We start from the raw sequence: 22943 nt of genomic DNA on the forward strand, positions 1-22943 counted from the left end.
ATATTTTTAACAAAAAAACAATAATCTTTAGCCTTTGAGATCTGATGGACCAAGCCCAACTTAAGAACTTTGCGATACCGCATACGTAAAGTGTGCGAGTATCGGATTTAAAAATACGGAGTGCCACAGAATGTTGCCTGGTACCTAATTATTTACAAAGAGGCTTTAGCCAGCACTTCCTTGGTGATCGGTACGGTGGGCACGCAAACAAAAGATGGGCCATTGACTCTACCTTCGTAATACAAAAAGGACAATTAGGTGAAGTCTGGCGGGGGTTTTCATCGAGCAGTAAATTCACAGATTGGTAAAGTGTCAATCCTAAATTTAAAATACAGTGCCCGGTCGAATGGTTTCTGGATGGTGTCCAAATAGTGTTCACAATATGCAACATCTTTAATCCCCATAAAACTTTCAGTGAGTCTGCCTAGGTTTGGGTCAGAACATTGTTTGGACGTTACCCAGTTCCAATAGATTCTCTTCAATACTAGCTTTGGGGGGGCAGATTTAGTTGCCCAAGCGTCCTTAAGGCCCAAGTCACATAAGAGTGCTTTAACGTCCTTGAGCCACCTAATTTTGTGCCAACCAACCATAGACATGACCTCTGACAAGCCCTCTGCATACTTGGCTAACTCGGGAACACGCCACAACCGAGCCCATAGAAATAATGGTCGAAGTTTGGCGAGATCGGATATCGAATGGCATCCCAAATCCATGAGCAGGGGGATAATGGGCGTGCTCTGGGGGAGCGCCATTAAGTCCTTAAAGAACTTATTTTCCGATCTCGTCAACAAGTCTACGTTGCCCAATCCCCACAGCCCTGCACCATACAGAGCAGAGGTGACTCCCTTAGCCCCGCTTTTATTTTCCCTTTTTATTAATGGTGTTGACCGATCCCTGACCGACATCCCAGCAGATGCCCCTTTGATTGATGGTAAACCTGTTCCGCTGTTACTTTATGCGGATGACGCTGTTCTTTTATCTCGAACACAGTTGGGCCTACAGCGCCTAATTGATAATTTCATGCAGTTCATTCAAGCTAGGCGGCTTCGTGTGAATAAAACTAAGACATATGTAATGTCATGTGGTCAGGCAGCCAAGCAGGTAAAGCATACTTTCTTCCTTGACAAGGAAAAGCTAACTTCTGTTAAGTCCTTTTGTTATCTGGGAATAACATATAATAATAGTGGGTCTTGGAATGCGGAATTTGATGCCGTAAAAATAAAAATGCTAAGGTCCACTAGTAGCATATTTCGTTTTGCCTCTAAACTCGGCTCACGAAGTATCTTAGATATGATGAACATATACAATGTATGTTGTGTTTCCTCTGCTCTGTATGGGGCAGGGGTGTGGGGTCACTGTGAGGGTATTTCCCTGCAGAAGGAGGAAAACAAGTTCTTAAGGAGGTTGTTATGTGTTCCCCCTTCTGCCTCCATCCAGTTGATCCATGAAGAAGTTGGGATCGAGTATATTTCTGACTTAGCAGCAGTTCGGCCACTCTTATTGTGGCGTTCTATTTGGGCTAAGCCAGAGACTCGATTCACCAAGGACATTATCCTTGACTGTATAGGTTTGGATCACTCCTCACGTGTATTATGGTTAAGATACATTCATCGTTGGTATCTACTTCTTTTTAACATTGATGTGTTCCGTGAGCCTGAAAAGGTTGTCTCCATTTCAAAAAAAGAAATTAAGATAACGTTCCTTAATTTTCGTAAGGCCGAACGAGACAAAGCCGTTGGCAATCTTGTTACTATGAAATTTTATAAAGGTTTAAATCTAGCTCCCGGACTACAATCCTATCTTGTATTTGTGACTCGCCCTTCTCACCAGTATGTCCTAACACGGGTCAGATTGGGCATTGTACACCACTTGGTTGCTTTTCCAAACACAAAAACTAGTTCAAACATACCCTGTCCATGCGATAGCACCTCCAGGCAGAGTAGTTGCCATTTCTTACTTTTTTGTAAATGTTATCAGTCTTTTAGGTTAAAATACCTTAAACCTATTTTTATCAAATATAACATTTGTACCACACAAACAGCATTGATATTTTTATCTTCATTAGAGAACGAGGAGACTTGTTTCTTTTTGGCTACTTTTATTTTAAAATGTACAGCTGCCAGGAAAAGTATTGTATTATAATGCTGTTTACTTACCTGTCTGTACTTATGCTATACAGCTGCCAGGATCTGTTTATGATGATATTACTGTTAAACACTCCTGTCTGTATATATATGCTTTCATTTTTAAATTTTATATCAATTTCTGTAATCAAGGTATTATTAAACATGAAGAGGTCCACAGTATTGAATGATTACTTAATAATTTTAATGTACAGTTCCCATGAAAAGCCTAGTGAGTAACTCCTACTGATCCCCAGCTAGTCAATGTAAGAATGTTCGTATTTTATAATAATATGTTGACCTATAGAGGCATGATCACTTTCTACTTGATGCACTTTAGCCTTTTTTTTTTTTTCTTTTTAGGAATGATTATATGGTGATTTTTAATATTTCAATTATGTATTTCTGCTTGTATGATTTGTATGTACAAATCGAATAAAAGCTTTTGAACTGAACTGAACTGACTCCCTTAGCCTTGTAAATGGCTACCACCGGGGCAATAGGCTTAGATGTTGAGCAGCGCTGTTCTTGAAGGATAACCCCCCTACTCTTTTATGGCATAGTAACATTTTCTGTAGGTGGGATGTCCACTGCATATTATCACTGGTAATCTTATTCCTATTGCAATGCGAGAATATAACCCCATGCTGAAAATCAGGAGAACCTACGAATGACTCCTATTACCCAGAGGGCAACATTCCTGCACACCACTACTGTTTAAATGAATCCATGTACCCTGTTCCAATCGATCAGTTTTAGACCTCCTCAACAGAATCCTCATTTTCCCTCATTGAGCATGAACTTCTCTGTCTGAATACCCATTTGATCCCAAATCCCCAACAATTCTGAAACCCTAAAAGCACCAAAAAATAACCATATCATGCAAAGCCAAAAACGAGAAACCTCCCACATGTCATAACAGCAAAATGGTAATTGCACCAGCAACTGCTGCAAAAGAACAAAAGTAATTGGTTCAGGCAAAGGCAAAGAATATTCGGTTCTCTACTAAAAGCTTTCAACATACGACGTAACAAAACATCCCCCACCAAATCTTGACCTCACCATAACTGTCCATAAAAAGAAATCCCAGCCAGTTTCCCAGAAATGGTTGTGTGAGACAAACCGCTGCTAATCAAATACAACACAAACTGTAAAATGAAACATTTTTTTTTATTTCAAAGTATTTTATAAATCTTTTACAGACAAGTACATTAGAGTTTCCGTTACGAGGTACCAGCCAAGCGTGGTTGGTGTTATTTGTTACCAACTGATGTCCCTTCAAAGCTGATAGATTTAGCAGAACTTAAAAATTCAGTCTGGGCCTGTTGATCACTGCGTCTGGTGGAAGGAGCTACAGACTTTTCGACCAACTCGATGATCCTAATTCCCCCAGCACCCAGGTGTCTTGCGGAATCAAAGTTTTGATGTTGTCCGCCAATTAAAGCGAGACAACGTGTCTGCAATTGAATTATTAATGCCCGGAATGTGCCTAGCTCTGAAAACATTATTCAATTTGAGGCTCCGTAGCATGAAAAGCTGCAACAGGCGTAGCACCCTTAGATCTTTTGCTTTTTGGTTATTAATGAGCTCCACCAGAGACATATTATCGATATGAAACAGCATGCACCTGTCCCGAAATTCCTCACCCCAGACTAGCAAAGCTAAAATGAGAGGAAACAATTCCAGAAAAGCAATACTGCGTCCCTGTTGGAGCCAATGCTGAGGCCATTTCTCTGCACACCAGCAACCCTCCCAAAACAAGCCAAAACTATGGGCCTCAGAAGCATCTGAAAATATCTGAATCTGCCAAATAGTGTTATCCTACAAAAACAAGAGAGAGACTGCATTGAAGTCTTCCAAAAAGGGTCCTCCTTGATGGCTTTAGTAATTCTAATCCTGTGATGAGGGAGGTATGCTCCTGAAATTGCCATTCCCAAACGTCTGCAAAAAGTTCTGCCAGCCCTGACCACCCAACAAGCAAATAAACGCTGAACCTGCCTGAGCTCGATTTTATCCTTGTCAAAAACCTCCAACAGAAAGGACCTGATTTCGACCACCTTTGCCACCGCCAAACGAGCCATCATAGCTTCAATGTCGATCTCAATACCCAAAAAAGTGAGTTTGGTACAAGGACCTTCAGTTTTTTCCAGAGCCAGAGGAACACCGAACTCCTCAGCCATGTCTTGAAAAATGCCTAAAACTCTGCGACACTGATCTAAATGTGCCTCTCCAATGAACATAAAGTCATCTAAATAAGGACAAACATGTTTGCGACCACTTCTCTTCGAAAAACACCATTGTAAGAAAGTGCTAAACATTTCAAAAAAAGCACAAGACACTGAACAACCCATAGGGAGGACTCTGTCTACATAAAATGCTCCATTAAAAAACATGCCTAGGAGCTCAAAATCCGATGGATGTATTCGTAGTAAATGAAAAGCTGACTGAATATCGCATTTTGCTAGTTCAGCACTAGTCCCAACCATCAGCACCAATCATAAAGCATCATCAAAAGAAGCATATGAGACATTAGAGTCAGCAGGGGAAATGAAATCATAATAGATTGGCCGTCCAGTCACAATGGATGATGAATGAATCTAAATTCTCCAGCCAATTCCTTGGGAACTATGCCCAATGGGGATACCATCAAATCCTGCAAGGGACAGTGACAAAAAGGACCCGCTATCATGCCAGGTTTTAACTCAACATCCAGTTTCTTCTGAACAATATGTGGCAATTCTGTGGTGGATTTCAAGTTGTCAGCCCATCTATGATATCGTGGGCCTTGGTAACCTATCTTGAAACCATCCTTAAATCCCCAATATAGTTTAGAAGCAGCTTCTGAATCGGGATACTCCTTCAACCATGGTGTCAGTAACTGTAGCTTAATTGGCGTATGAGCACTTTGGCATAAATTGAAGAACTGCACCCCTACCTCTTTTGAACCTCCCTTGATCCCCGAAACTCTGGTTAGCGAAACATTGGGTAATGGCATGTTTTCCTCCACATTGGAAACATTCATGCTTGAACCTGCAAAATTGCCTGGTGCATACGCCCCGGATAAAATTCCAACAGGAGCCAGATGTAGGAAGTTGTCCTCTACCAAAACCCCCAGCCCCGATTTGGGCGGGGCGAGGCAGAAAGGGCCAGTACGTAATTGGCAGACCACTTGCAGTATGGATCGTCGCAGGTGGCTGGGTAGAGGACATCCCATGCAACCAAAGTTCTTGACCCACATCGCCCCAAGTTTATCATTAAAAATACTGACTATAGCCCTGAATTCTTCATCATAGTTGAGCCATGCATAGCCACCGAAGTGCAGTTGTGCATAACAAATAATATTCATGTATTTGAACATGGTCACAGCCCTATCTTGATGTCTCTCACAATATACACTTGCATATATTAAAAATGCAGACGTCCAATTCTCAATAGTCTTAGGAACTCTGGGACGTCTAGAACACTCCCATTCTTCCTCTTTGGACCCCTCCTTAGCTTGAATGTCTCTATGAAGGAGTTTGAAAACATCAACAAACTCATGTTGTCAAATTCTCTTCTTTGTTTTATCTGAAAGATGCATCCCCAATGGCATAGCTAAACCTGTATACTGGAGCTTCTTATGAATGTTATAAATGACTGATCCCTGTCCCAAACTAGAATTCTCAACATCTGAACCCTGTTTGTCTTGATCTGAAGTTTTGTTTGACCCTGCAACACTACTAGATAACAATGACAGATCCATTATTTTAGCCATATCCTCCCCTATCCCCAAACCCAAAACCTCATTCACATGTGAATCACCAACACCCACAAAACCAGTATTATGCTTGCCCGCGTAAGGTTGTGACCAAGAAGCCCACCAATGAGGCTTACAAGTCGTTAACTGAGCAACACGCTTTTGAAATTCCTGTAGATCATCACGTCGACAATGACCGTGGCGCCGTAATTGTTCAGTTGCACTGTCCGCTCTTGACTTCTGCAACATACTAGAAGAATTGTTTGTCCCCGAACCCCCTTTGACAAAACATGCTTGTGACTCAATGTACATGCATTCTCAACAAAACCTTCCACAAAAAACCCTTAATTTGCATGTTCAGCCACAAACCCTTGATCAAAATGCTCATCCAATATTTCAAGATCATCATTGCTACTACCTGGCATTTCTCCATCCCCCACCCCACCGTCATAAAACTTTCAATTGGTCACAGGCCGCCGCTCAGAGTGCCCGGACGTAACACAGAAATCTGCACATGATTCACTTTGTGTACAGGATACATTACCATAAGCTGCAACCTGCATGGCATTCACAAGTCTGGAAACACTGAACACTGGCTGAGAGACTGTAGGTGATGTAGACTTCCAGCCGCTCTTGCCAGAAGCCGCTGACAACTTATCAACCCCAGAAGCCTGTACTGAGCTGTCAAATGCGGACGATGAAGGAGCAGAATGCTCAACCCACTGCCCACATTGTGGCCCGAATGAAGAGTCAAAAGTAACCTGAGGGTGACGGGGGGGGGGAGATTCCGGAAAAATAGACTCATTGCCTGACGAATTCCCAAACTGGTCAAAATGCGAAGAATCTGCTCATTGTGAGGCCACACTTCAACATCAGGCACTCTCGATGGCGGTGTTGATGGTCCATCTTTTCAGGTAGAAAAACTCGAGCAAGGTCCTCATTTACATTAGCTTTGACAACACGTATTTTGCAGCTATTCACGCTTGTATCCGGGGTTCCCTGCAGTGACCCTTTCAATTGAAATACCGATGGCTCACCACTTCAGGAGTTGATAACTAGGCTTCAAGCTTATCTACTTCCGGCTTTATCTTACTGGGGGGCTTTTACGCCTACTTCTGTGACTTCCCTGCATTGGCCTTTTGGGAAGCTTCTCTTAGAGTGTACCTGTGTATTTCTCTAATCAAAATTCAGGAATTGCAGTATTCTAGGAGGTTTATCCTGTTCCGTCCAGACTCCAGGTTAAGAAAGTAGTCTGTGCCCTTAGATTGTTAAGACAGTCCCTCAGCCCTGCTGTGCACACTGTATTATGCTCCTATTTCTCGATGACCACTCCTGGGTCACGAATACTGATCAAAGCATGAAATGTGCACCCTGACAAAGGAATTTTTATAATGTTTTTGGTACTTTCCGAAACGCACGTCTGCACTTTTCTTTTGTGTGTGTTTTGTATGGTATAGTTGTGAATTGTATATTTTTGTTCTTTGTAATGTCTGATGTTCTCCATTTTTTTGCTATTGAATGTGCTTTAGATTATTTGTATGTGCTTGATGTATTTGTTTCTTAGTTGCTGGATATATAGTGTGTACTTCTATTTTTGGAAATTGTTAATTGTGGGCTGGTTTTTCGTGTTTTATGAATATTTGTGCAAAGTTTATATGATTATAGTTCTATGTGATATATTTATTGTATTTCCATGAATGAATTTATTTATGTTTTTTTTGTCTGACTTCCTTTAAAGAAAATGATAAAATATTTAATAATGACAAATACATTTTTAAAGAAATCAGTTGAGCGGTTCTGTGGGTGAATTTTTCAACATTTTGGAGCTATTGCCCTAATCTTATTTAAAGTTGGGGACATCTTTTTAATGTTCTTCAGTCTGCCTTTTTCCCTGGTTGGATGTTCCCTTAGAATTGGTTTTCTCAGGGTCCCTCTTCTGTTTACTTAGTAGTAGACACACTTCAACTTCATTCAAAACCTCAGGAACATCGTCACCCAGAGCTGCGTCTGATAGTTCAACGTGACCAGTGTTAACTGTTTCTTGAATGAACAGACTGGATTTTGCCCGAAGGGGGCCTCTAGGCACAGGAGACAGAACAACATCTGAAGTGGCCCCCTCCAATGCTGACCCAACAACCTGCGCATTCTTAGATACAATATTATTCATAAGAGCAGGGGACAATGCTTGAAAACCAGCATCTTCCTCCCCACTGTCACTAGAATAATCCACTCATCCTGAGCACCATGTCACCTAAATGGGCCCTTTTAGCAGAAGGAGACGCTGGTAAAGCGAAAGAATTAACCTCTCACTCAACAGAGCCCCTCCCAATGCTCCCCCAAGTAAATGCTGCTGAAAGGCTCCTGGAGGCGTCGCCGTCCCTACTGGTAACACGCCTCCTTGTATGGTCCACACGAAGGGCGGAGACCGCCCCCAACTGACCCGCCACCACCTCAGACAAGGAAGAGCAGCAAGAAGAATGAAGCCTGGCACCACCGCTCCAACGCGAAGGGCGTGACCAGTGCTAACAGCCGTTAACTGGGTTCGGTCTTTTGACTGCAAAAATGCAGCCACAACTTCCGTGACTCCCAACGCCGCAACACACTTCGGGTTCCTCACGCCCGCCGCCAAAGCCGCCGACACTCCAGGCCGCAACAGATCCTCATGGCCCGCCTCACACAGGATGCTGAGCGCGTCATTGACAGCAGCGCTTTCTGCCATTTCACCAAACAAAAATACCACTTCACTCTGAGGAAAAACAGCTGACGTCAATAAAACGCTTGCCTTCACAAATCCCCTCAGAGGTGAAGCTTCCTGCCAAAAGCCCCTCTATGAATAACCTAACTATAAGTCCCGCCCTTACCTACCTACACCTATCGCGCTGCGTGGATTGTTCCACCGCGTGAAAAACCCCAGGGGACACCGGCTCGCGCCAAGGTCCCCCTGGGTCCCCATTTTGCTGCCAGTAACATGTGTATATGTATCACTGTATTAGTGTAATCTTGTCATGTGATTATGGCTGCGCTGCAGCCGAAAACCCGTAATGATAATGAACGAGAATTACATTTACTTGCATATTTCGACATCCTGAGAGTGCGTTTTTCGTGCAATCTTCCTTGCAATCTTATGCTGTGATCTATATATAAGATGCCCTGTGATGTAATAGGGAATTTAGTACTATTTCTCTGTCTGTGACCGTCCCAGGTTTTGCATCTGAAAATCTGGTCACCCTACAAACTTGGCATTCTCTGGTAATATGGCACCGTCCATCAGTTGTTTCCAGTGTTTTGAGGAATGGCAAGAGGAGTGCTGGGCCCACAGGTGGACTTGCTTGCTCTATATGGAGAGCCTTCACGTTCAATTTCACAACTTTTAGATGCGCCAATGCCCAAGCTCCATTACAACGTGCATTGTGTTACTTGGTGTAGTTTTACCTTTTTTGCGCTTTACAGTCATAGTTGCAAATTGGATTATATCAAATATCTGTGCATTCATCAAAGGAACATTAGAAACCTGGCCAAGCTTCTGTTTTTATTATGTATGCAATCATATGTTTCGATATCTCTATATTTTTTCTTGTTTTCATTTTTATTGAAGTTGATTATAAATGTGCTACATATTAATATTCTGTGATCTGTGCTCCCGGATGCATGGACCACAGAGTATTACTTTAGCTGCCTAAAACCTAATATATCAGTTGCCAGATCCATTCCTCCTTTCAGCCTCTCAGGATCGACAAAATGAGTACCACTGAGGTGTAAAATATACCAGATGTCTCAAGTAACTGGGCCTGTCCTCCAACTACTTTGTGTACGTTTTAATTAACGCCGTAAAAAAGCCTGCGGGTTGATATAATTGTGCCCTTTCTAAGGTGATTCTCAGACACGCTGTCAGAGTGCCATTTATGTGGCATTTTATGGCACACAACAATCCGATATCAGCTACACTAAGGTGTGTGAGGCGGAGGCATGTGGGCGGGCAGGGAACGGCCAGCCAGGGATGAAGGGTCATTCATTGCCTCTGAGGTATTTATGCACCTTGTTGTTTGTCTGCATTCCTTGCCAGTGCAATTAAAATTCCAGAGACCTAGTTATAGCGAAAAATCGCCGCATTCTTGGCATAAATTAGGTTATTTCTGAGCCCGGTCAGATCACAGAGAGGCAAAAAACACACGCTGTTATTATGCTTTTAGACCTTAAGGTGGAAAAAACAAGCTTAAGGGTAAAGAGATGGTTGCTGGAATTTGCTGGGCGAATATTCCCAGACTTAAAAACAAAAAAACTGCGAGCGTTTTGTGAGCAAAAGCGTCATGCATGCCTTTACATGAGAACGTTTGTTTTATAATGGACAGCTTTTTAAGACTTATTTTGTTTAATGTAAACTTCATGGTGAAAGGCGACTCGTATATTTTCCCAAGAACAGCCGCGATTACCAGAGAGTCTGTAATGTTTTTATTTTCGGCTCAATTTTTTTTAACACTGAAGAAAAATTTGATTTTTAAAAAACTTTGAGCTTGTTCCTTTAAAAGTAAGGAAGGGTGTTTACAAGTTTAGCAAGTTTTACAAGTTTAAATAATGTTTAAAGTTATGAACGTTTTCAATTTATTAAAACGAATTATGACTGGGTTAGGGGCCACGCGGATAGGGGCCCCCTGAACACAGAAAGACGGAAGCAGGACTGTCTGCATCAGACACGGAGCTCGGGGTGGCCGGAGAAGACCAAGATGGCGGAAATTGATAAATAAATAAACACAAGCGCTCATTTTTATGTAAAAAGGCTGCTATAATCCAGGAGCAAGCTGGGCGGCTTAATCCAAAACATCGTTAGGCTTCTTGCAGTGCAACCTAAAGATGCCCTAAACTATAAACTAACAAGTAACAACTAACCTAACCCACCTCCATTAAACAGTTCTCACTCCCCTTCACATTTCACAGTTTCACCTCTTGTGTACCATTTCTATCCTTATGGATCACTGATGCCCCTTTGGCCTGCCTCTTTGCCTCCTTTGCCTCTTCAGGCCTTCCCGCCTTGCAGGCTTGCCCACCCATGGACCAAGCCTGGCATCCTTTCTTTCTCTCACCGTCTCTTTCCCTTCCATTGGACTCTTGCCTGATATCCCTAATCCCGTCCTGAGCGCCCTTCTTTTTTTTTATTTCAGTAATTTTTTATTGAAAATAGAGAGCATATTTACATGGTACAGAGTGAAAAACATGGGGGAAGAGAAAAGAAAAACAGGGACAAAGAAAAAACGCACCCCGGGGGGGCACAAGCATTGTCTCGATTGGCTTGTGTCAGTTTGGCTTGTGTCAGTCCATTCACCAGCTTGCTGCTTCTTCTCGCCCAGCTTGCAAATTTTCAAGTTTCCCCCGTGCCCCCTTACAGCCTGTCTGATTATCTTTTCGCTCCCCTGGTGGCGTGAAGAGAAAAAAAAGAAGAGGTGTGGGGATATAGAGAGTAGAGAGAGAGAGGCACATTGTGTTGTAGAGTAGGATGCATGTGTTGTTTATGCAGTATTGCCTAGTCCTGGAGTTCAGGGTGGCTTATGAGAGGACAGGTAGTTGTCTAGCGACAGCCATATCTCGCTATTTTTCCCTGAGTTCGGTTGGCTGTTGGTTGTTATGGTGTCGGCTCCTCTTAGGAATATGACCCAGTTGAACCAAGCTTTAAAGGTGGCCTTTGCTGTGTCTTTCCAATTGTTCAACACCGTTTTGACCGCCGCTGTGAGCAGGAGGTCAATCAGGTCTCTGTCATTTTCGGATGTTATGGATGGGTCGGTGTATCCCAGTGTTAGGTGGTGAAAGTCCAGTGATAGTGTGGCGCCTGTTACGTCATTGATTAGAGTGTTTATGGAATCCCAGAACTTCCTGATTTTGGTGCATTGGAAGAGGAGGTGTGCCAGGTCTCCCTTCTGCTTATTGCAGTTCCAGCAGGAGTCATATAAAACGGATGAAAAACGCATACCATATGTCTGACTAAGCAACAATGCAATGAGCAATGGGCCAATCCTCTCCCATCCTATTCCAACCCTACGCTCTAAAGAGTAAAAGACAATGCTCCTTAGCGCAAGCCGTTCCCCTATTGCCCTAATGGGCACACAGCCAGTGGTAACAGCTATGGCCAACATGGCGATAGCTCTCATTTACAGCTCCGTACCGCCCGCCCATACAATTCTCTACAATCTCATCCTGGGGCTCAGCGTCACCTGAAACCTGGGCAAGATATACTGCTTGACACAAGTTAAGAACGGAGACTACTAGGGGGGATGGAACCCGTGGCACTACTCACAGCGACGAAACACCCCGCAATCAAACAGAACGCAATCCTTAGGAACACAAGACTGGCCCTACTAAGATTAGATAAACTACTAGACACTAGCGTCAGACAAACTCAGCTAGAGTCCCTCTGGCACAACCCTAGAATAAAGTATAGAAATAAATCACTGGACATGCACACTTGGTACCGACACGGCATACCAACGGTGAGCCAGCTACAGGAGAAAGGGATTCAAACAGCTTTTGACACACTCAAAGAACAGTACAAGTTCGACAGCGTAGAGCTCTATAACTTCCTTAAAATAAGAGTGGCAATAGCCAAAGCAGGCATAAACACGCTCACCCCATCAATAATACAATACGCTACCAGCCTGAACATAACAGGACACCAAGTAGCGCACATATACAGAGCCATGAGCCCCAAAACCTCCAAACTAAATAACAAAACTATAACCCAATGGGAAGCAGCAGCAGGGAGAGAGCTAAGTGAGAAGGAAAGGGCAGATCTATGGTCCTCCACATCAAGAAGGAAGGTGACAACAACTCTAGACCAGAAAAAATTCTGGCTAGTACACAGGGCCTACTGGACCCCAGCAAGCCTAGCCACCATGGGAATCAGAGAGAACGAGTCCTGAGCGCCCTTCTTATGCCACCAGAAATACTCCTCATTTAAGGTAGTACTTCTGTCTCTCCCTTCCTCAGCGTTAACCAGCATACTTTATTTTTCTCCCTGCACTGTCCCAAAAGCTTTCTTAATGACCTGTATGTGTAAGACATAGCCCAAAAGTAATAAGTACACCCAAACTCTCTGAATGACTCCGGCCCATCACATACTATTTCTGGGTGTTTTATTATAACACATCCTTGTGCCTTGCAAAATCCAGAGATCTCCCTAGTCGCTTCTCTCCTTACTCAGCTGATGGCCCTGGATTTAATACCTCTCGTCAGACCCTTCACAGTAACAACCAGGTGCACCATCACTGAGCCTCCAGCCACTATTCTCTCGCAGTCATCAAATCTTTCTTTATCTTTTACTTTTTGTCAGTCATTGTTTGATATACTTCAGGCAAAGGAGAGGAAAGACAATTAGCCTGTAAATGTTTGCCACCGTATACAAACAGTACATGTTGTACAGATAGCACATTGTATTCTCAATGACATATAAAACGGATGAAAAACGCATACCATATGTCTGACTAAGCAACAATGCAATGAGCAAGGGGCCAATCCTCTCCCATCCTATTCCAACTCTACGCTCTAAAGAGTAAAACACAATGCTCCTTAGCGCAAGCCGTTCCCCTATTGCCCTAATGGGCACACAGCCAGTGGTAACAGCTATGGCCAACATGGCGGTAGCTCTCATTTACAGCTCCGTACCGCCGGCCCATACAATTCTCTACAATCTCATCCTGGGGCTCAGCGTCACCTGAAACCTGGGCAAGATATACTGCTTGACACATGTTAAAACAATTGTAATAAAAAATAATAAACATTCATTCAATATTGACCAGCAATATTGCTAAGGGCAGACAGAAAGACAGTAAGACATGCAATTTATGCAATACAGAATGTGTGTTCTGATCTCTTTTTATGGCACCGGTGTTATGCACTCTAAAACATGGTGTGTCAACATCAGTGTCTGAGTCGTGAATCACACTGTACAAAAGCGTTGACGCGTTTCGGTGGCTTTTTGAGATTCTATCCACCTTTATCAAGACAAAGAAGAATTTGTTTCTGTCGTGGTCTAGATACAATGGTTCCTAAAAATGAATACACAGTGTCATTAGTTTCTAGGCAACCAACTGTTTTTTAGTTTTGTCCTATTCACATTTTTACATAAAAATCTATCATGCACATTTATTCACTTATGTACTTCGTGAACCTACAGAAATATTAAATCATTGTATTCTGAGGAATTTAAGCATGTCTGATACATTGTAACATTTATAACTGAAAAAACACTTCAGCACATGAATGCATGGCGTGATTAGCTTCTAGGCAACCAACTGGTTTTTAGTATTGTCCTATTCACATATTTACATAAAAAACAGTTATACACATGTGTTCACTTATGTACTATGAGCCTCTAAAGGCATTATGTATTTATATTGTGGGAAATTAAACATGTCTAATACATTGTAACTTTTGTAGCCAGAACAACACTTAGGCACACACATAAGGGCGGTTACATGTTGTTTAGCTTCCCTGACTAATTTCATAGCCTATGTGGTGCTAGGTGTATATTGCCCTTGTCAACTTTAATAAGCAGTATTGCTTCCTAATTCTTATTGCCCTATTGAAGGGCCAAGAGGGATAAAATGCAAAATTTCTAATTTTGACTAACTCCGTGCATGTATTTCGACACAGTCCCTGGCTCAAGAATAGGTGTAAGTTTAACATTGATGCAGAGGGATAGCGTAAAGGTAAGGGGATAGCGTAAACGTATAACATTACCTCTTCAGTCAAGAGAACCGATCTATGATGGTTTTGGGGTCGTCTTGTATTATGACGATATTTAGCAGCACGAGCATTTACTGGAATCAATATTCGTACTTGACCTGTACTCGTATTCCTAATAGGGAAACATGGTCAAGGTAAAAAAGAAAGAAAAAGAGAGAGATAGGGGGGTGACCACCTAAGTTCTATATTGAGGCTTTACATGATTACTCTAATGTTCGAATTATGCATGCCATATTTAAGTTTACCTTCTCCCTTGATTAGTAACGAGTGGAGACTTTTGGTGTTTTCAACTATGTTGGTCAAATTTGGTGTCGCAGTGGTTTCTTCTATCGAAACGTCTGTATATATACTGCCGGTAAATGTGCCTATAAGTAAAAGCCGTACCATGAATTTACCGTTGGAATAATACTTGTACACATCCAGTATGATATAACCTGGCATTGGTTTATTTCTAGTACCTTACAAAGTAGTATTGTAGTAGGGGGCAGATTTGTCGTACCTGTTGAAGTAACTTTATTTCAGTGGCAAAATGATGCCGATAGCGCTTGTCTTTCAATCGCGTTTTTGCAGAACCAGAGGCGCCTAAGTCATGCCCCAGTGACGTGGGTCTTAGTTCCCTGTCGGGTGAGAAAGAAAGAAGGAAAGCGTTTAATGGATACCCGGTAAGGTTTTAAGTTAAGGGTATTCCTACGCCGAGTTCAATTATAGCCGATTCGCTTACCTCTACGTCTACTGAAGGTTGCCGCTTCTCTGGCGACCCCAATTTAAAATTCACACGACATCAAAGTAATTCCAGGGTCGAATTCCTGGATATAGTGATCAAGGACGAAGAAGGCATCCTAAAAGTTGAACTTTTCACTAAACCGACTGACAAAAACTCACTCCTTCATTATTCCAGCAACCACCCGAAGGCACAGGGAGACGACGTGCCCTTCGGAGAATTTCTTAGACTTAGGAGAAATTGTTCGACAGGGAACTAAGACCCACGTCACTGGGGCATGACTTAGGCGCCTCTGGTTCTGCATAAACGCGATTGAAAGAAAAGCGCTATCGGCATCATTTTGCCACTGAAATAAAGTTACTTCAACAGGTACGACAAATCTGCCCCCTACTGCAATACTACTTTGTAAGGAACTAGAAATAAACCAATGCCAGGTTATATTGTACTGTATGTGTACAAGTATTATCCCAACCGTAAATTCATGGTACGGCTTTTACTTATAGGCACATTTACCGGCAGTATATATACAGACGTTTCGATAGAAGAAACCACCGCGACACCAAATTTGACCAACATACTTGAAAACACCAACAGTCTCCACTCGTTACTAATCAAGGGAGAAGGTAAACTTAAATATGGCATGCATAATTCGAACATTAGAGTAATCATGTAAAGCCTCAATATAGAACTTAGGTGGTCACCCCCTATCTATCTCTTTTTCTTTCTTTTTTACCTTGACCATGTTTCCCTATTAGGAATACGAGTACAGGTCAAGTACGATTATTGATTCCAGTAAATGCTCGTGCTGCTAAATATCGTCATAATACAAGACGACCCCAAAACCATCATAGATCGGTTCTCTTGACTGAAGAGGTAATGTTATACGTTTACGCTATCCCCTTACCTTTACGCTATCCCTCTGCATCAATGTTAAACTTACACCTATTCTTGAGCCAGGGACTGTGTCGAAATACATGCACGGAGTTAGTCAAAATTAGAAATTTTGCATTTTATCCCTCTTGTCCCTTCAATAGGGCAATAAGAATTAGGAAGCAATACTGCTTATTAAAGTTGACAAGGGCAATATACACCTAGCACCACATAGGCTATGAAATGAGTCAGGGAAGCTAAACAACATGTAACCGCCCTTATGTGTGTGCCTAAGTGTTGTTCTGGCTGCAAAAGTTACAATGTATTAGACATGTTTAATTTCCCACAATATAAAGACATAATTCCTTTAGAGGCTCATAGTACATAAGTGAACAAATATGTATAACTGTTTTTTTATGTAAATATGTGAATAGGACAATACTAAAAACCAGTTGGTTGCCTAGAAGCTAATCACACCATGCATTCATGTGCTGAAGTGTTTTTTCAGTTATAAATGTTACAATGTATCAGACATGCTTAAATTCCTCAGAATACAATGATTTAATATTTCTGTAGGCTCACGAAGTACATAAGTGAATACATGTGCATGATAGATTTTTTATGTAAAAATGTGAATAGGACAATACTAAAAACCAGTTGGTTGCCTAGAAACTAATGACACTGTGTATCCATTTTTAGGAACCATTGTATCTAGACCACGACAGAAACAAATTCTTCTTTGTCTTGATAAGGGTGGATTGAATCTCAACAAGCCACCGAAACGTGTCGACGCTTTTGTACAGTGTGATTCACGACTCAGACACTGATGTTGACACACCATGTTTTAGAGTGCATAACACAGGTGCCATAAAAAGAGATCAGAACACACATTCTGTATTGCACAAATTGCATGTCTTACTGTCTTTCTGTCTGCCCTAAGCAGTATTGCTGGTCAATATTGAATGAATGTTTATTATTTTTTATTACAATTGTTTTAACTTGTGTCAAGCAGTATATCTTGTCTCTGCTTTTTTAAATTTGTTTGTATACAATACATTTTGTCAGTTTTAATTACCTAATTTTTTCTTGCAATAGTCATTGCTTTTTACTTTACATGGTTTTCATACATGTAATTGTGCTCAAGGGAATCGTTGTTTTATATTGGTTGGTGAACCCTATTTCCCTTGACCTTAGTTAAGGGGTACCTCTCCTTGTTTTCCTCATCTGAAACCTGGCCACCCATGTCCAGTGGGGATCGGAATGCCATCAACCCCCTCGCAGATCACTCTGCCAGAGCCCAACACCAGCAGCCAAGAGCCGACGCAATGGCGGCCTGTGCTCAGGATGAGTCCTAGTGCCCAGTGGCCTCTTCTACATTTGGATGCCACCACATGGAGGGTGAGGCGACCCCCAAAGATGCCAGAACAGGACAGCATCCATGCCCTCACCCACGAGGGGAGAGGCAAGAGACCAACGTGGGAGGTCCTTCCAAATGCAACAGAGACTCTCAGTGTGGCACATAAGGCATGAGTCCAGGGAACTACAATGGTGGCTTGAGCTCAGAGGGAGAGGCTCACTGCGTGACTAGCAGCCAATACGCGTCCCCCTCCTTCCCTGTGGCTACCAGAGGCAAGTGTAGAACAGAGGCAACCTACACTTGCAGCAGACCCACACTCCCACCGGATTCCTCTGCTCCCGGATGCGGCCACTTTGGGAGTACGACGGGCCCTGACAAACTCAGGGGCATCGGCAGCCTCTTGTACACACTCGGGCGCTCTCTCGCTGAGGGGAGAGCAGCCGAGAGGTAACAAGCATGGCCCGTCCGACTACACCTGTGAGCAGCTGTGAGGAGGATGAGGCCTTCAGACTGGGAGCCCTGGTCCCGGAAAATGGTGAGGTGGGGGCTCCTTGGATAGCTGGTGGCCTGGACGCTCCCACCCTTCCTGCGATCAACTAAAACAAGTGATAAGCCCAGAGAGGACCAAAGAGTACCCTCATCCTCAATCACCCTGGCATAGGTGGATGCCGATATGCTGGGAAGAGAAAGGCCGCAAAACGAACATTGGACTGCCTGGCCATAACAGCAGTAGGCTGCGAGAAGGCGGAGGCCTACTGACAAGACCCCAGCCCAAGCTGGGGAGTCTCTCACATCCCTGCAATACATGCGCTCTGTCCCCGCCTTGCCCCTATCTGCGGAGTGTGGCATGACCTACATCACCTCACTTGCCTCCCCCAAATTGCTCGACTCAATTGGGGGAGCCCACACAGGAGGGCCTCGGGCTGTGAAAAACACCGCTGCCTGGGGGTGACGACAACTGAAACCCAACGATGAGGCAGTCCTTGCACCCTCCAATGGGACTCTCGGCCCCAGGGTGGGAGGGGCCCAGTGCCATCCCCTGCATCAATGGCTCCAGACTCTTATGTCTGTAGGGTGCAGAACACCCATTCACTGAGCAGGCCTTGAGGACAGCTAAAGAGTCCATATCCAGGACCTGTGCTGCCCATCATGCTCCATTGGCGGGGCTCATTGAACACCTTACTTCTTCAGACAAAGATCTTGCACTTTTCCAATTCACCTCAGCAACATCCAAATGGCCAGGCATCCTGCCAACGCTTGCCCTTTCTCATGGGTGACTGTGGATGGCCAAACAGACTCTGAGCTGCTGCATCTCCTCTGTGGATAGGCTGTTTATTTTAAAACCCTCTTCTGCCTGCTCTCCTTACCTGATCTTCCCCTAAACCCATCTGCTCTTCCCCCTCTCGCCTTACCCTGTCCCCCACCTCTTGCAATGATCCCCCTGAGATCTGGTGCCTCTGGAGGTTAAACAGCCAAAAGTTGTGCCGGATACTCCTATGCTACAAAATATTTCAGGCAAATCGGAGGACAAGCTCGACAAAGTCCTTACATCAAAAACTTCTGAATCTCCATGGAGAATAAATTGGGCTCTTTGGTGGCTGAGCTTGGCTTTGTACCGGACGATCATCACAAACTTACGGACAGAGTCGCAGAGGGGAAAAGGAGCATTCCACGCTGCAACCCCAGGTAGTCACCATTCAACACACACTCGATGAACCTCCAGGGTTGAGTGAAGATACTTGATAAGTGGGCAGACAGTACTGAGGGACGACACCGCAGGAGTAATATTCAAATCTTAGGCCTCCCGGAGGGGCTGGTGGGCTGAGATCCATTCACTCTCTTGGAGGGCTGTTCCACTTCTTCGTCTCCGCATTCAGCCTCACGCCGTTCTTCTTGTTGGAAAGAGCCCACAGGGTTCCGACGAAGCTGCTGATACCAGGGGCATTGCCGTGCCCTATCCTTGCCAAGCTCCTCTACTTTAAAGATTGTAGTGCTATTCGGAAGGAGGCGAAGACAGCGGACCTCTATAACTTGAAATCACAACTTTCATGCTGTTTCTGGGGGCGTCCTTCTTAGGAGCAAAGAAGCGGCTCCACAAACCAGGCATCTAGAAATAATCCCTGTTGTTCCTGGCCCAACTTAACGTCCTTGCAGAGGGCAAATCCCTATTCTTTCTTGGCCCCAGGGACACCTGGGACTGGATTGATAGGCATCCCTCTGGACTGCCGGTGACACTCAAGAGGAATGGCCCTCCTCTCCCGCCAATCGGCGGGGGTAGGTGGAGACAAAATCGGGCCCGGCGTGGCCCCTCTCCATTAACTACAAAGACCAAAGTCCCATCCCTAGAGCAAATGATAAGAGGACTGGCGTCTTTGGGGATATTGCCAGCACATCAGAAAGGGAGGGGGGCCCCAGTATCTTCACACCGGATGATGACTACACAGTTACAGTGGCTCTCAGAAGCCCCCACTGGTCACCCCACAAATGGAGGACAGCATAATATGGCGAATGCCAATCCTGTACACCCACAGAGTGCCACCAATCTTTGCACATACTTTGGCCTCTGATCCACAATCCTATGGACCTTCAAATCGTTCAAACCCTTTACACAGTTGTCATGGGGGTGAGGTGCTGGTGCGTTCCCTCCCCGCTTCCCTTTACAGCTGAGCAACAGTTGTAATTCAGGGCTGACTCATACTTATGTATTGTTTTGCACCACCAAGTCACCAACCCCATCTTCATACATGGTTCGACATAGTGAACAGTTTGGGCATTCTGCCTTTTCAGTAGGCTCTGCATTTTATGGTTTATTTCCCCTATTCCCACAGTACACCACTCAGCACTGTGACCAGAGAAGTAAACATCACCACATGCAGAGGGCACCACACTTACGCCTCCGCGATGCTCTTATCAACCAACCCAGTGTCCCCTATGGGTGGATCCATCTAATAACCTCATGGCCCGCTCGATAAGACTAGGATCCTCACCTTGAGTGTACGAGGAATGCACACAGCGAGGAAACACTACTCAGTTTATTCTTACATTAAACACCAGAATGCACACATCATATTCCTCCAGGAAACACACACCACTTCAGCAGAGCTACAGCACAAAAAAAAAAATTGGAGAGTGTCCATCATAGCTACCACCTACTCTGCTTACACCTATGGGCATTTATCTGGATTCAGCCAGGGGTCCCTTTCCTTGTACTAGATACCCTTGTGGGTAAGGAGGTGACTTTGTAGTACACCATCTTGACGGCTCAAACATACTTTTGGGCAGCATATATGTCCCCGCTATACACAGGGGGCCATTTGGGCCACACTATTCAAGATGTTAGCACATAGAACTGGGACACCATGGATTTTGGGCAGAGACTATAATTGTGCACTTGACTTGCAGCTAGACCGGTCCCTGCTCTTCCTCCCCAGTTCCCCCCATATGCCCAGACTGAGCATTTTATGAAGTGGGTACGCCAGTGGACGCTCTTGGATACGTGGCAGTCCGTGCACCCCTAAGGCTGAGTCTACTCATTCTACTGTGCAATGCATGACCTTTATGTGCGCCTCAACCCCATTCTGTGTTCAGCCTCCATTTTAGACTCGATAAAACCCGCTGACTACCAAGGCCGTATTGTTTCCCACCATGACGCACACATATCATATGCGGCGTGGAATGCTCCAGTTCCGCCCCCCCCAGTGTCCAAGTGGCATCTGCCCTGAGAAATGCTAGAGGGCCCGGCCATCCCTGAATCTCAAGGCCTACACATTAGGCAATATTTTATGGAATACCGAGCCATGACATCCACCAGGGCACTCGCCTTTAAGGTGGTCACAAGGGGAGTGGGTTTGCAGGAAATAGTTGGAGTCCATAGTGTACTCAAGAGGGAGATGGGGGAATCCAAACAGTAGAATTCCACTCTAGAAAAAGCTGCAGTCTTAGACACCTCGAAGAGCTGCACGCTATCTATCTATCTATCTATCTATCTATCTATCTATCTATCTATCTATCTATCTATCTATCTATCTATATATTGGCATATAAATCTATAGCCATCCTAGGTGCTGACTAGGAGAAGATCCTGGCCAACAGATGCGCTCAGGTGCTACCACCTTAGTACTTGCAGATCAAAATGGTTTTGTCATGGGTTGCAGCATGTCTCTAAATATACGCTGCCTGGTCCATATGATGGATCAAGCCCCCAGACAATTCCCCAATGAAACCTGCTTAATACTGGATATTGTAAAGGCATTCATCCTGCTTATATGGGACTATGGGGCATATTAGCAAGAACCTCATTAAAATTATCGCTGTTTTAGCGGCAGGAAACTGCTGCTAAAACTGCGATAATGGGCTTGCTAATATGCGTTATAGAATTCCAATAGAAGCCCAGGTTAGAAGTCCTGCACATCTAACCTGGGCTTCTATTGGAATTCTATAACACATATGAGCAAGCCCATTATCGCCATTTTAGCGGTAGTTTCCTGCAGCTAAAACTGCGACAATTTTAACAAGGTTCTTGCTAATATGCCCCTTTCTTTTTTAGGTGTTGATTGCGATGAAGATATGTGACCCTCCCCAAGCATATACCAACTTCCACAGCAAGAGTACCAACATCTATAACAATTTCACCATCCAACCCTCCACCCTCAACCCCAACAAACTCTACCAACCAGCGAACATCAGCTGGTCTCCGCTCACAGCCCTCACCTCAGCCATCATGTCTTCCATCCACTCCACTCCAAAACCCACTGACCCCTACCCCACCACCTCTACAACCTCATAATTAACCCAATCAGCATGCAACTCACCAGCATCCTCAACACCTTCATCTCCACAGCAACCTTCCCGGACAGATGGAAACACACAAATGTCAGATCCCTACTAAAGAAAGTCTCTGCCCAGTGATCTAAAAAATTATCATCTCATCTTCCTGCTCCCCTACCCAGTGACAGTACTTGAGAAAGCCATCATCCAGTAGCTCACCGAATTCCTGGAACAAAACCACATACTGGACACATCACAATCAGGATTCCATGCCAACCACAACACTGAGACTGCGCTGATCGCCGCCACAGACAAGATCAAAACACTCCTCGACCATGGAGAAACTGTAGCCCTGATGTTCCTCGACCTCTCCGTGGCATTCAATACCGTCTCCCACAACACCCTCATCAACAGACTCTACAGCATGGGTACTCACAAACGTTCTCTCGGGGGCCGAATTTACAGTGTGGTTTGTGGCCGAGGGCCGCACCGATGGAGGCGGGGTCAGTGGGGGAGGGGGAATGGGCTAGAAAGAAAAAACCTGTGACCATGAAGTTGAACACAGGCCCCTGCAGCTGACACGTTCATCCACTGAGCCAACAGACCAACATACACACACACATCTCTCTTTCTCTCTCA

This window comes from Lissotriton vulgaris, chromosome 11 (assembly GCF_964263255.1).
Source record: "Lissotriton vulgaris chromosome 11, aLisVul1.2, whole genome shotgun sequence".
NCBI classification, from domain to species: domain Eukaryota; kingdom Metazoa; phylum Chordata; class Amphibia; order Caudata; family Salamandridae; genus Lissotriton; species Lissotriton vulgaris.